Below are 12130 nucleotides of genomic sequence, written 5' to 3'. Positions count from 1 at the left end.
TCCATGAGGCGACACATGGTGGAGGGCGCATTGCATACGCCAAAAGGCATGACCTTAAATTGCTACAGCGGGCGACCAAGAATGGTGAATGCTGTCAACGACTTGAATCTTCAGTCAATTCAATTTGCCAATATGCATCTTTTAGATCCAATTTTGAAATTATATTGGCCTTGGGCATACGTGAAAAAATTCCATCAATTCTGGGCAACGGATAGGCATCTTCTTTGTGGCCTCGTTCAGTTTACGCGCATTTAAGCACAGACGAATTTTATTAGGCTTAATAACCAGGCGCATCGGTGAGCTCCAAGCACTTGTAGATGACTCGATAACATCTAGTTCTAACATACGGTCAATTTCGGCATAAAGAAGTTTTTCAACTGCTGGGCTGACAGGGAAAAAACGCTGTTTCACGGGTTTTGCGTCGCCAATCTCAATATGATGTTGAATTAAACTAGTGCGCCCTAATTCTTCGCGACAGTGAGGAAAAAGACTTTTCACCACCTCCAGCTGTTACAGTTCTACCTTGGTTAAATGATACACATGAGCATTCTCTACTTCACTTGAGAGGCCGCTATTTTATATATCTTTAGAGGGCGTTTTAATACAACTGATCACATTTGGAGCTAAGGCGAAAATTTTTCAAAAATCTACACCTTATATGATCTCTCTCTGCTTTATTGATGGTATAACATAAGGCTACATAGGTTTTGATATGTGTTTATAAGCCATTAAAGCCGTAATCCCACTACCTCGTGATATTTTCCATCTGCGGTGCTCACGTGCGATTTGAGAGGCTTAAATTTAGATAAAACAGAAAGCTTTTTCGTAGCCAGTTTAGATCTAATGCAGCTCACACTCGCACCGGTATCTAATTGACCGTGTTCCGTGTTAATGGACTATCGACTTTTATGTCTAACATCTGAATAATTTCTCAGCCGCTCGTGGTAAGGACGAAAACTAGGAAAGTCTACCGGACTAATGGGAAATTCCTGGGAACGCTTAAAACTGATTACAGGACGAATGATATCAGCGGTAGGACTGGTGCATGCTGCTTGAGCAGTAGTTTTCAACTGGGGGCATCCGGTTGTTTGTGGACACACACTTCTGCCGGTTTTCAAACAGGCGGTGATGGCATATCTTGCATTGTGGCTTGTATATGTTAATAGTTCCACATCCGTAGCAAAATGCTTGACGCTGTGCAATACAGTTTTTCCAAACATGTCCTTGTAAATCGCAATTCCAACAGGTTACGTTTGAGTGGCGGATAGCTGCAGGCTCCGGTTCCCCACAATCGTCTACTGCTGGGTCTATATCTGCGTCGAGTTCATCCACGATACACATTTGTCGTCGCTGCACTCCCGGTTCTGTTCTGGTGACATATTCCGCGAGACCATTTAACTCATTTACCAATGATATACCAACTTGGGCGTGCTTCTAGAAGCAGATTGTTCTTCAAAATTTCGATTAACTCTGCATCTTCTATACGAACAGACGATTTATCAATAAGAGAAATCACAGCTTCATAGAAGTTAGCAAAAGTTTCACCATTTCTTTGCATACGCGAACGTATATGTTCTTTACTTGTAAATTTAGACCGAGAATCTTTATACTGCTGTCGTAAGGAGGGGCGAAAATCTGACCAGATAATGCGATCCACTTGTTTGTGGTATCGCGAAACCAAAAGTTTTGTCTGTGTGCACCTTTACACGATACATGAATTCATCCACACTTAAACCTTGCACCGATGTGCGGCTGCCTGATGAAATTGGAGCGGACAATGATAAGGGAACCTGTGCAGGGGAACGTGGGCTCACGTTCAATGAAGACATTAATCGTGACACGGTTTGCTCGATCATAGTCTGTAGAATTGAGTAATCAGCTGACACAGGCTCTTCACGGCGTGTGTTAGCGGATCGATATGGACGACCCCTCCTTCTGGGGGGTTGGTCCCATTGCTGGCATCAAGCTATAGCAAAAACCCATCGCTCACTTCAAGAGAGCGAGGATCGGGGGCGTCTCGATGGGTTGCGACTTTTTTCATGGCTCTAGCTAAATTTCGTGTCACCATGCGAGATGTAGGGCCCGCAACTGGAGGTTCCGTTTCCTTTGAACGTGAGCAATTTCCTATTACTAGTGTTAAATTTTGTGTCTCAAGTGCAGACGCACAATCTGGACAAGTGTGGTGCGTGGTGGTATAATGAACCTAATGCAGAGAAAAGTTTGCTAATAGACAGTGTTTAGTTATATGAAGAAGGAAATAATCTAAAATTAGTCTATTGCTATTATCATTAGAAGGTTGTTGCAGTACATATCTTTTCAATTACATTCCCTTTTCTCGGTAGTAATATGCCTATGTAGCATGATACATCTATTCCAGAGCAAATGGATATGCAATATCGCCAAGTATGCATCACCAATGATATCTTCCAACCTTATCCCTTGAAGGGTTATAAAAACCTTTTGATTTTTATAACCTTGCAATGGCAATACAACGAAAAAGCTGATGCACCAACATTCGGCAGGGTATTCAATCTTAGCTAAATACTGAAGATTCCTGAAGTTGTAAAACAGTATCTCAAAGCTTTACAAATTACAAAGCTAAATAAGTTTAAAAAAATGGCAATCGAAGTATAAGTGAGCTTTAGTTGCGAGATCTGTGTTTGCAATAGCTATGGTATAGAATGTTCTCTATATATTCTGTATTCATATTTTCTGTATACTTAGCCAGATATTAGCCAGACTCCAAGTTCCAATACATATCCATTTGATACTTCTACATGCAATACTTTTACGCCGTCAACATACCATTTTGAGATGAGCACTTCATACCCGTCATCAGTACTCGTATGCTTGCAACGCCAATCAAACTCAGGTACTCGTAGGGGTTGTGTGGCGACTAACGCAATATATTTTATATCATTGAAAATCTTGACTTCAGTTAGCCCCACGTTCTGGGCGCCAAAATGTATGTATTGTACAAATGTGTCGATCCTCAATCCTCAATAACACTTGAAAAGAAACCTTCCTTAGAGGGTCCACATGGAAACGGGTGGTCTCGCGGTAAAGTCGGAGAGCGAATGGTACATATCCACACCAATCTTTCCTACTGGCTTTTCTGTAGACCTAAAGCGCACAGCAGAGGTCGGGACACCTTGATACCCTTGCTCTTCCGGGTTTGGGGTGGGGTGTCTGTGTCCGAAGGCCATCGTTTCATTAACTTAATTATTATAGAGTCCCTGCTATAACTAAATTGGGGAAGCTAAACTTCCATTTTTAACATACCAGAAGTGGACAAAAGGAAACCAAAACCTAACGTTCAGCGTATTAACTGTATCCAGCTACATATGGGTGAGCCATCCTACAACTAAACAACTGTTTGATTTTTGTTTTGTTTTGCAGGATCTGAGGTGAAGTGCGATCCTGGCGTTCTGTTACCGACCCAACTATGAATCTCTCATGCCAGTTTACGAGACTCCCTATTGTAAACTAATTTAGAACATTAAGTCCCTATGCCTCCCATTAAAACAACTTAAGCGTTTATTGTGCCTTGCAACAATATATAGGCTTAATTTATTTTCGTTTATTTTTATGAAATTTAAACATTCTTGGTAAAACAAAAATTGTTTTCTTTCGTCATATTTTAACTAAACGCGATTTGCAATTGAACTAATTTTGCATAATCATTTATTGATTAACGAAATATAGATACAGCATTTCATTGGTTGTTTGTTTTGTTTTATTTGCATTTCTTTTTTCAAGCCAGCACGAAAACTACCATCTTTCCTCATATCGATTCTTAATAGCCGTTATTATTCTTATAATTGTTTCATATGTCGTGTTTATGTGTTTCGTATGTTGTATAATAAAAAACAACGAATCGATGCTGTACGACGTGAGTCGGGGTACGTATTTATGTATGGAACAAGCATCGTTATTAAAGTCCTAACAAAATCTTAAAACAAAAATTTTTTTATTGTATTTTTAAAAAAGCCTACTAGATGGCGCATACTTTTATTAATAACTGTCTCAAAGCAATTCAGGAGTTGATGCTACGTTCGTCCGCTTTAAACTTTCGAGTTTTGCAAGGGCTCGAATGTGAAAAGCTCATTCTGGGCATATGCACGATTAATTGTTACTGATCTGCTGTATTGTTATTATGTTAAGTTATATATATATATCTGATTTCATAATTCAATCACAAACAAACAGCGTGGTCGAAAGCTCTCTCGCTTACAAACACTTTCCAAGCGCGATCTGCACCTGCACACTCACTTAGCTGAAAGCTCTATGTATGTACATATGTCTGGTTGCAGATGCGTCGACGCAACGTAAAAGGTTTCAGAACGCTGACACCTCAAAAAAAATGTAAAGGAGGAAGAAGGAAGTGTGGTGACTTACATGCAACGGCGGTGAAAGGCCTTTAAGCGCTGGCGACGGTGTTGTTTAGTTCATGAGTTGTGGGTTGGTTTTTAATCACTGGTAGACTCGAATTTTGTTAATTAATTATGCATATATATATATTTTTTTTATATTTGTATTTTCTTGTTTTGGTTGCTGCAGGCTTTCGTTTTTTTGCGTGAGAGCACTGCTGACTTGCTTTAAGCACAACTGCTTGCATACACATACAAAAAAATTGAATACAAAATTTCAATATTTATTTATAATTCTCTGCTATAGGGTTAACTCCTATTACACTTCACCTAATAATATTAGAAAATTTAGTTTTTTTGTTTTTTGGGGTTTTTTTGTTTATTTAAGTCGGTAGTTTTGTTGGCGTTCTATTTTGCACTAGGTTGGCGATGGGCATCCGGATGCTGTGAATGAGTTCGCCATGAGCTTCAATGTCTCCTAAACCCGTCGGCTGCTCCCATCGGCACTGCAGACGTGCTTCAAGAAATGGCACTCTGGTGGCCAGAACATTAGCCCGTAACTCAGAATTATGATGGTTGGCTGGAGCAGCACTTTTTTTTTTTTATCTTACTTATCTAATGGAGCACTAGCAATGATTCGGATGAGGACGATCGAAATAATCCGGCTCTTCTCCTCTTTTCCGTCCTCTCAGCTTTATAAGAAGCTGTTAAAAGTGAAGCAAAGATGAGATGGCCTTTGATTAGGGTTTTGGTTGTCCGTCACATGTAAGCGTCTTGGTTCACCGGGGATTGCGACAATGCAAGCAGTTCTGGCCCCTTCTGTGCCCAATTGTTCTCAAAAAAATTATATGGCGGAGTTTACGCTGTTTTTCGTACCCAAAGAGATAAAGTTGTTTTTTCTCGACTTTATAAATAACCACGGCCAATATGTTATATTAGAAAAATGCCTTCTGCTGTATTTGCGGGTTTTTATAGGCTTCCGAAGAAAAAGCTCATGCTTTCGGATAACAAGTGGCGACAACGAAGTTGGGGGTGATCTTATGAAGCTCACATGTGGAGATATATGAGCGGTGCAAGCTTACAAAAGCTCGAGCTTCTTCAAGCACATTAGCAAAAGCTGTAGTTGGTGCATTACAAATGAAAGCTTTCGTCTGTTACAACACAAGCGACATTTTTGTCGTAAACGATACGTGGTAGAACTGTTTTTATTTTCTTGGTTGGTCAAATCAACCATTACATGCTGAAAAGGTAAGGGAACCTCAAACTTGGCATGTGTGCATGATAACTCTTTGGCCGGCCAACCACGCACACTTACACACTTTTCCATATGGATGGAAGCATTAATGCGTTTGTGTGCATATTGGTTGCTTGCCTGCCTGTCCGATGCAAAAATGACAACATTTGAAGTTTTTGCCATTTGTGAATTTCGAGCTCTACGCACACACATATACACACTCACAAATGTGTGTGAATGAGCTGATCAAGGGTTTGTCGTGAGGCAGAGATATTTTTATCAATGGGTGCTCAAATTTGGGCGACTGGCACGGTCTTTGTGTTTTTGGCATGCCTGCGGTGGGCTTGCGGCCGCAAAAGGTACTGTGTGAACAGGCACTGAAAATGGTATGGATCCAGACACATGCTAAAAATTCGGATCGTCATAAAAACCTTTAACCATAAATTATAATAATTTCAATAAATTCAAAAAATATTAAAGAGCAAACGAGCGACAAGTGTGAGCCACCTGTTTCATGCAAGCAAACACGTAGCATTTCTCGCTGTTGAATTTGCATTCTTTGCGCAAGTGTTGGCCTCCACATCCGTAGCATTTGCTTCCCTGCTTCACTTCACTTGACGGCTTTCTCCTGATTGGCGAGAAACCAAGTTTGCATGTAGACTCTGTATCTACAGCTTGTTTGTTATTAACAGTGTTTGCTGATCGCAGTAACAATATCTGCAATTTGCAGCCTCATATGCGTCTGCAAAAGGTTCTTGGCTGACTTGCGATTACCACTTAGCAAGTGCAGCGATTTTGCTTGCTGTTAGCATTCTGTCTAAAAGCGAGTCAAACTTGCCGAATGATGCGGCCTGCTTCAAGCGTAGAACAAACGCTGCTAGTGACTCGTCTGGTTCCTGGCGTAGTTGGCGGAATTTAAAACTCTCTGCGTAAATGTTTCGTTTGCCATCGAGGTGATTGGTTAGCACTTCTCTTATCTTGCTAAATTGTAGTGTCTCTAGTTGCCTCGGACTTATTAGGATACGTAGCGCTAAATTCAGTTCAGCACCCATGTGCACCCTTGCATAATGGTCGTGGTCAGCATCATGAACTTTACTCAGTTGCTCAGTGCTCAGTGCTCATTCGAATCGAGTTGGAAGTAGGCACTGCAAGGGGCGGTACTTACGTAGAGATTGCTGACCCACTTGCATTAAAACCAGCTTGTTGCACTGCTGACTGAATGGCGCTAATCAGTGAACTTATGCCGTCTCGAGGTTGGTCGTTATTAATGATAATTTTGAACACTTCTGACACCACCTTTGTGTTCTTAATTAATCTTTATTTAAGTTATAATTGACCACCACTGACCGCAGTCGTTGTCAAACTCTCTTTTATGCTTTGGAAAAAAGCTAAATACGCACTTATTTAAGTTTATACCAGTTCCAGTCATTTGCGTACGTGCGCTTACGTCAATGTTCGATTTGTTCCGAAGGCATCGTTGAGTTTCCAGTGTAACCAACCGAAAAGATCCCCTCTTCAGCCTTAAGGCATATCAAGCACGCAATGATATGCGCTCTTCCATCCTTCCTACACTGGAAAGCACAAATAAGCGAACTTTGCTTGACACCTTCCCTTCATTTGGGCGTTCATCGAAGCTTAGCTTAAATAATATATAAATATGGGTGTACCGATATTAATCATGCAATCTAAAAACTATCGACCACTACCCTTAATAGCTCCAGTAACCAGCTGGCCACCTGACCAGTCTCCCAGTTCTCCACAGATCTATCCCCAGGCTTAATACTTTCTGCAGATCTGGCCATATTTCAAATACGATCGCTTATGTTGTAATTTATGACTCCATCATCTCTGATAAATTAAAAAATAAAAAAATAAAAGTTCCTTGGCAGGGTTTAAACTCGCAACCGCCCGCATTACTTGCGGCCGCCTCTACTACATCCACGCAAACAGTTTAGTCCTATAGATAGCAAAACGAATTTAAATATATCAGCGCAGAAAACTATAGAGTCGTATTGCAATGTTGTAAATAGAATTCAATAAAGACGGGTATGAATCTCTGTGTGTACATGTATACAAAAATTCTTGGCATTTGCGCTTGCTACAGCTGATACGAGGAATACCAAAACACGTTTTCTTTATTTACTTCTGTGTTCCTTAACCGATCTACATTTTATTGTACTGTAGAGAATATTCCCATATTATCAAAATCTCAATTGCATTTAAATTTAGGCTTATATTAGTGCGCAGCTTTAATAGGTGTCTCTGTGGTGGTAGCGGGGAGATGGTGACAGCTACAAAATTAAAGATAATTCATACATATTCTAGAAGCTACATGTCACGCTTAGCGACTCTAGATCTTAATTTATAACCAATTTTCTCAAAAAACAGGATTTCGTTATCGACTTTTATCGACGACTTGCAAACGGGGCAAGTTATCGAACTCGATCTGCGCATGGACTAGTAGGACCTACAGCTAAAATTTCAAGTCTCTAGCTCTTATGGATTCTAAGATCCTTGCGTTAATACATACAGACAGACGGACACGGGTAGATTATTTTTTTTTTATTTTTGCGAATTATGGACAAAAATGAACGAACGTTATTTGTTTTCTTCTTTTTAGATATTTCATATAGCGTAAATGGAATACATGGAATATTTATAATATTTATATATATATATGTATATATTTATATGTGTGTTTGTGTGTGTGTGTGTGTTGAGCCTAAAACTAGTTGAAATTGTTGAAATATAGAATAAAGTTCTTTTCTTTTGGCCTACTTCAAAAAATGTTGCAGTTGCATTCTTTTTACAGCGCATGAGGAATTATACATTTAGGTACGCAAAACGGGGACACAAACAACGAAAGGGGGTAGGGGAACGGGTCAGAGGAACAGAGATAGATAGATAGATAGAGAGAGATACACAAATGCAGGCTTACAAAACAAGTTTTTTGTTTTTGTTGTTTATAGTTAACGTTTTATGGTTTAATTGGCAGCCAGAGAGGCTTAGTCGCTGGCCGCATCACTGGCAGCTGCCACATTGGCCGCATTATTCTCGACACATTGCCAAATGGTGCGTGCAGCAGGCCGATCCTCGCTGTGTGCATTGGTGCACAAATAGAACAGCTCGACGACACAATTGTAATCATCGTTCAGCTGAAAGGCAACCGGCAATGGCGGCCGTGTGCCATACGCCTGCTCCACATGCGTCAGCGAATAGTCGGAAATGTCATTCTCTTTGGTGTCATCCTCATCGGTGTAAATGGCCGCATCGTCGGCGCACTCTTTGGCGTTGGAATCGTCCGGCTACGCGTCCACGGCGGTCGTATGGCCCTCGTCCGTTAAATTGAGCTGCTTGCGCTGCGGCAGCTGATATTTTAATTCGATTTGCTATCTATAGGACTAAACTGTTTGAGTGGCTGTTGACTAGAGGCGGCCGCAAGCAATGCGGTCGATAGTTTTTAGATTGCATGATTAATATCGGTACGCCCATTTTTATATATTATTTAAGCTAAGCTTCGATGGAGCGCCCAAATGAAGGGAAGGTGTCAAGCAAAGTTCGCTTATTTGTGCTTTCCAGTGTAGGAAGGAAGGATGGAAGAGCGCACATCATTGCGTGCTTGATTTGCCTTAAGGCTGAAGAGGGGATCTTTTCGGTTGGTTACACTGGAAACTCAACGATGCCTTCGGAACAAATCGAACATTAACGTAAGCGCACTTACGCAAATAAATTAATAAATAAATGCGTATTTAGCCTTTTTCTTTTCTCCATAGCATGAAGGAGAGTTTGACTACGACTGCGGTCAGCGGTGGTCAATTCAATAGAAAATTAATAGCGAAAAACTATTAAATAATTGCACCAAGCAAAAAAAAAAAAAACAAAATAACACGGGTGCTTGTTCAATAAAACTATTATTAAGAAATCCTTAATTTTCTTTCTGCGCTTATTGTATTGCTTACTGTTATGTTTACTTTAAATTAAGCTACTATCGATGTATATTATATTCTTAGCATGCAAGTTATCTCTATCATCTCTTTATGATGAAATAGCTTAAAACACGACTTGTGAAATTACCTATCTTTAATAAAGATTAATTAAGAACACAAAGATGGTGTCAGAAGTGTTCAAAATTAGCTTTAATAACGATCAACTACGAGACGGCAGCAGTTCACTGACTAGCGCCATTCAGTCAGCAGTGCAACAAGCTGGTTTTAATGCAAGTGGGTCAGCAATCTCTACGTAAGTACCGCCCCTTGCAGTGCCTACTTCCAACTCGATTCGAATGAGCACTGAGCACTGAGCAACTGAGTAAAGTTCATGATGCTGACCACGACCATTATGCAAGGGTGCACATGGGTGCTGAACTGAATTCAGCGCTATGTATCCTAATAAGTCCGAGGCAACCAAAGATACTACAATTCAGCGAGATAAGAGAAGTGCTAACAAATCACCTCGATGGCAAACGAAACATTTACGCAGAGAGTTTCAAATTCCGCCAACCAAAATCGCAGCACTTGCTATGTGGTAATCGCAAGTCAGCCAATAACCTTTTGCAGACGCATACGGGGTTGGATATCGTTGCATATGTCGGAAAGTTAAACCATTAATACGATTTAAGAAAACTGACCGCCAAATTTCGAGTGCACAGGATCAACTGCTGTGGACGGGCAGCTGTTAACGTGACTAACGGAAAGACTACACGTAAGCTAAAGCTGTATGTAGTAGAAGGAAACCTGGACGTACTGTGTGGGATCTCCCAGTTTTCACACGAAATTGATTTATCTGTGATCTTTACAAAAAATTCTGTCAACCCTAATGACATCATAGATCTGGGAATGTTCTCGACAAAACGAAGCACGGTGAAAACAATAACCAATTTTTGCTCGCGCAAGAAATATATCATTCACGCTGCGTGATGCTTTTGCCAAAGAGATCGACGCAAATTGTTGCAGGCTTCTACAAACGAGTTGATTACTTAGAATTGGCATCCACAACGGATGTGGTAGCGAAAAAAACGGGCAGCGTACGAATCACTGGCAACTACAAACCGACTGTAAATGCTTAAATGATTATTGATAAGCATCAGATTCCGGACCGACTCGTGCAGTGTACGGAGCAGCGAATATATCTGCAATTTGGCAGCGAACAATGGAGGCTACATTGAAAAAAATATTCATAACCTACGTAACTTCCTCGTCGATATTCTAATATTTGCAAAAGATGTTGATGAGTTGCTCAGAACTTTAGAAGCAACATTATTAAAATTACAGAGCCTGGGATCTGTACTCGCCGCATCTTCGGTTGAGTTTCTGATTGATGCAGAAGGCATACATAAACCAACTAAGCATATTGGGGCCATCTTAAAAGCACCGAAACCATCAACAATCGAACACGTGCAGCTTACTACTCAATGTTCAGACAAAATCTGTCAATTTTGGAGAAACCGCTGCTCATAGGACGACAATTCTACTGGTCAGGAGAGACGGAATTAGCTTACAACATAATCAAAAAAATCAAACATTTCCATTAGTGCTAGCAACGGACGCCAGCAAAATAGGTATGGGCGCTGTACTATCGCATCCTTTGGAAAACGGTGGCGAAAGATTCTTCAAATATTTATACGCCAGAAGTTGGATATTGGGTACCGATAACAAACCCCTAGCACATATTTTACGCCCTACCAAATCACTACTGACACTATGCATTTCTAGAAAGGCAAACTATGCAAAGTCAATTACGGCAACAACAACTAGCGAATTACTAGATAAGTTATTTGCTATGTATGGCGACCCCCTCATGGCCGAATGCAAGCAATACCTCACATCTGTTGGCGTCAAATATCACAAGTTATCAGCACCCTATCACCCCGCAACAAACGATCAAGCAGAAAGAAATGTCCAAACGGTAAAAACGGTGCTAAAGATAATGGAAACGACATCCATAACACATAAGAGAACCGTAAACAAATTCGTACTGCAAACTGGCGAAGCTCCAGCGAAAATTTTCTCGGTCGAAAATTACACACACGACTGATTTTGATCAGACCAAAAACCATCAAGGAAAGGGTATCAGGAAAACAATTTTTAAAATGCAAGCAATCGTGGCGCCAATATGAGATTAAGGATTTAGTTTACTTCATTTCTGGAAATCCGCGAATGGATAAGTGGATACGTCAACAGTGAACATCAGCAAAACTAGAAATTCACCACTTGCTTATAACATCACAGATCAGAGACCAAGGGAGTATAGCATTGAATCAGAATTAACGACCGACAATAGACAGGACAGTCAGGCCGACGAAAATGTTAGCTTCAGAACACCGAAAGCTTCGCGCACAACTGAAAATAATTAATACTAAATCAAGATGTACTGATGTCAGCACCAAAGGGGTCGCCAATTTTACGGGGATCGTCAACACCTATAGAAACACCAAGGCGAACGGAGCAATGTGTACGACGGTCGACTCGAGTACATAAATCAAGAATGATATTCTCCCCGGTCTCTTGGAAGGCGAAGAAATATTATG

Source organism: Drosophila virilis, unplaced genomic scaffold, assembly GCF_030788295.1.
Source record: "Drosophila virilis strain 15010-1051.87 unplaced genomic scaffold, Dvir_AGI_RSII-ME tig00001479, whole genome shotgun sequence".
NCBI lineage: Eukaryota > Metazoa > Arthropoda > Insecta > Diptera > Drosophilidae > Drosophila > Drosophila virilis.
Note: the sequence above shows the minus strand (reverse complement) of the source record.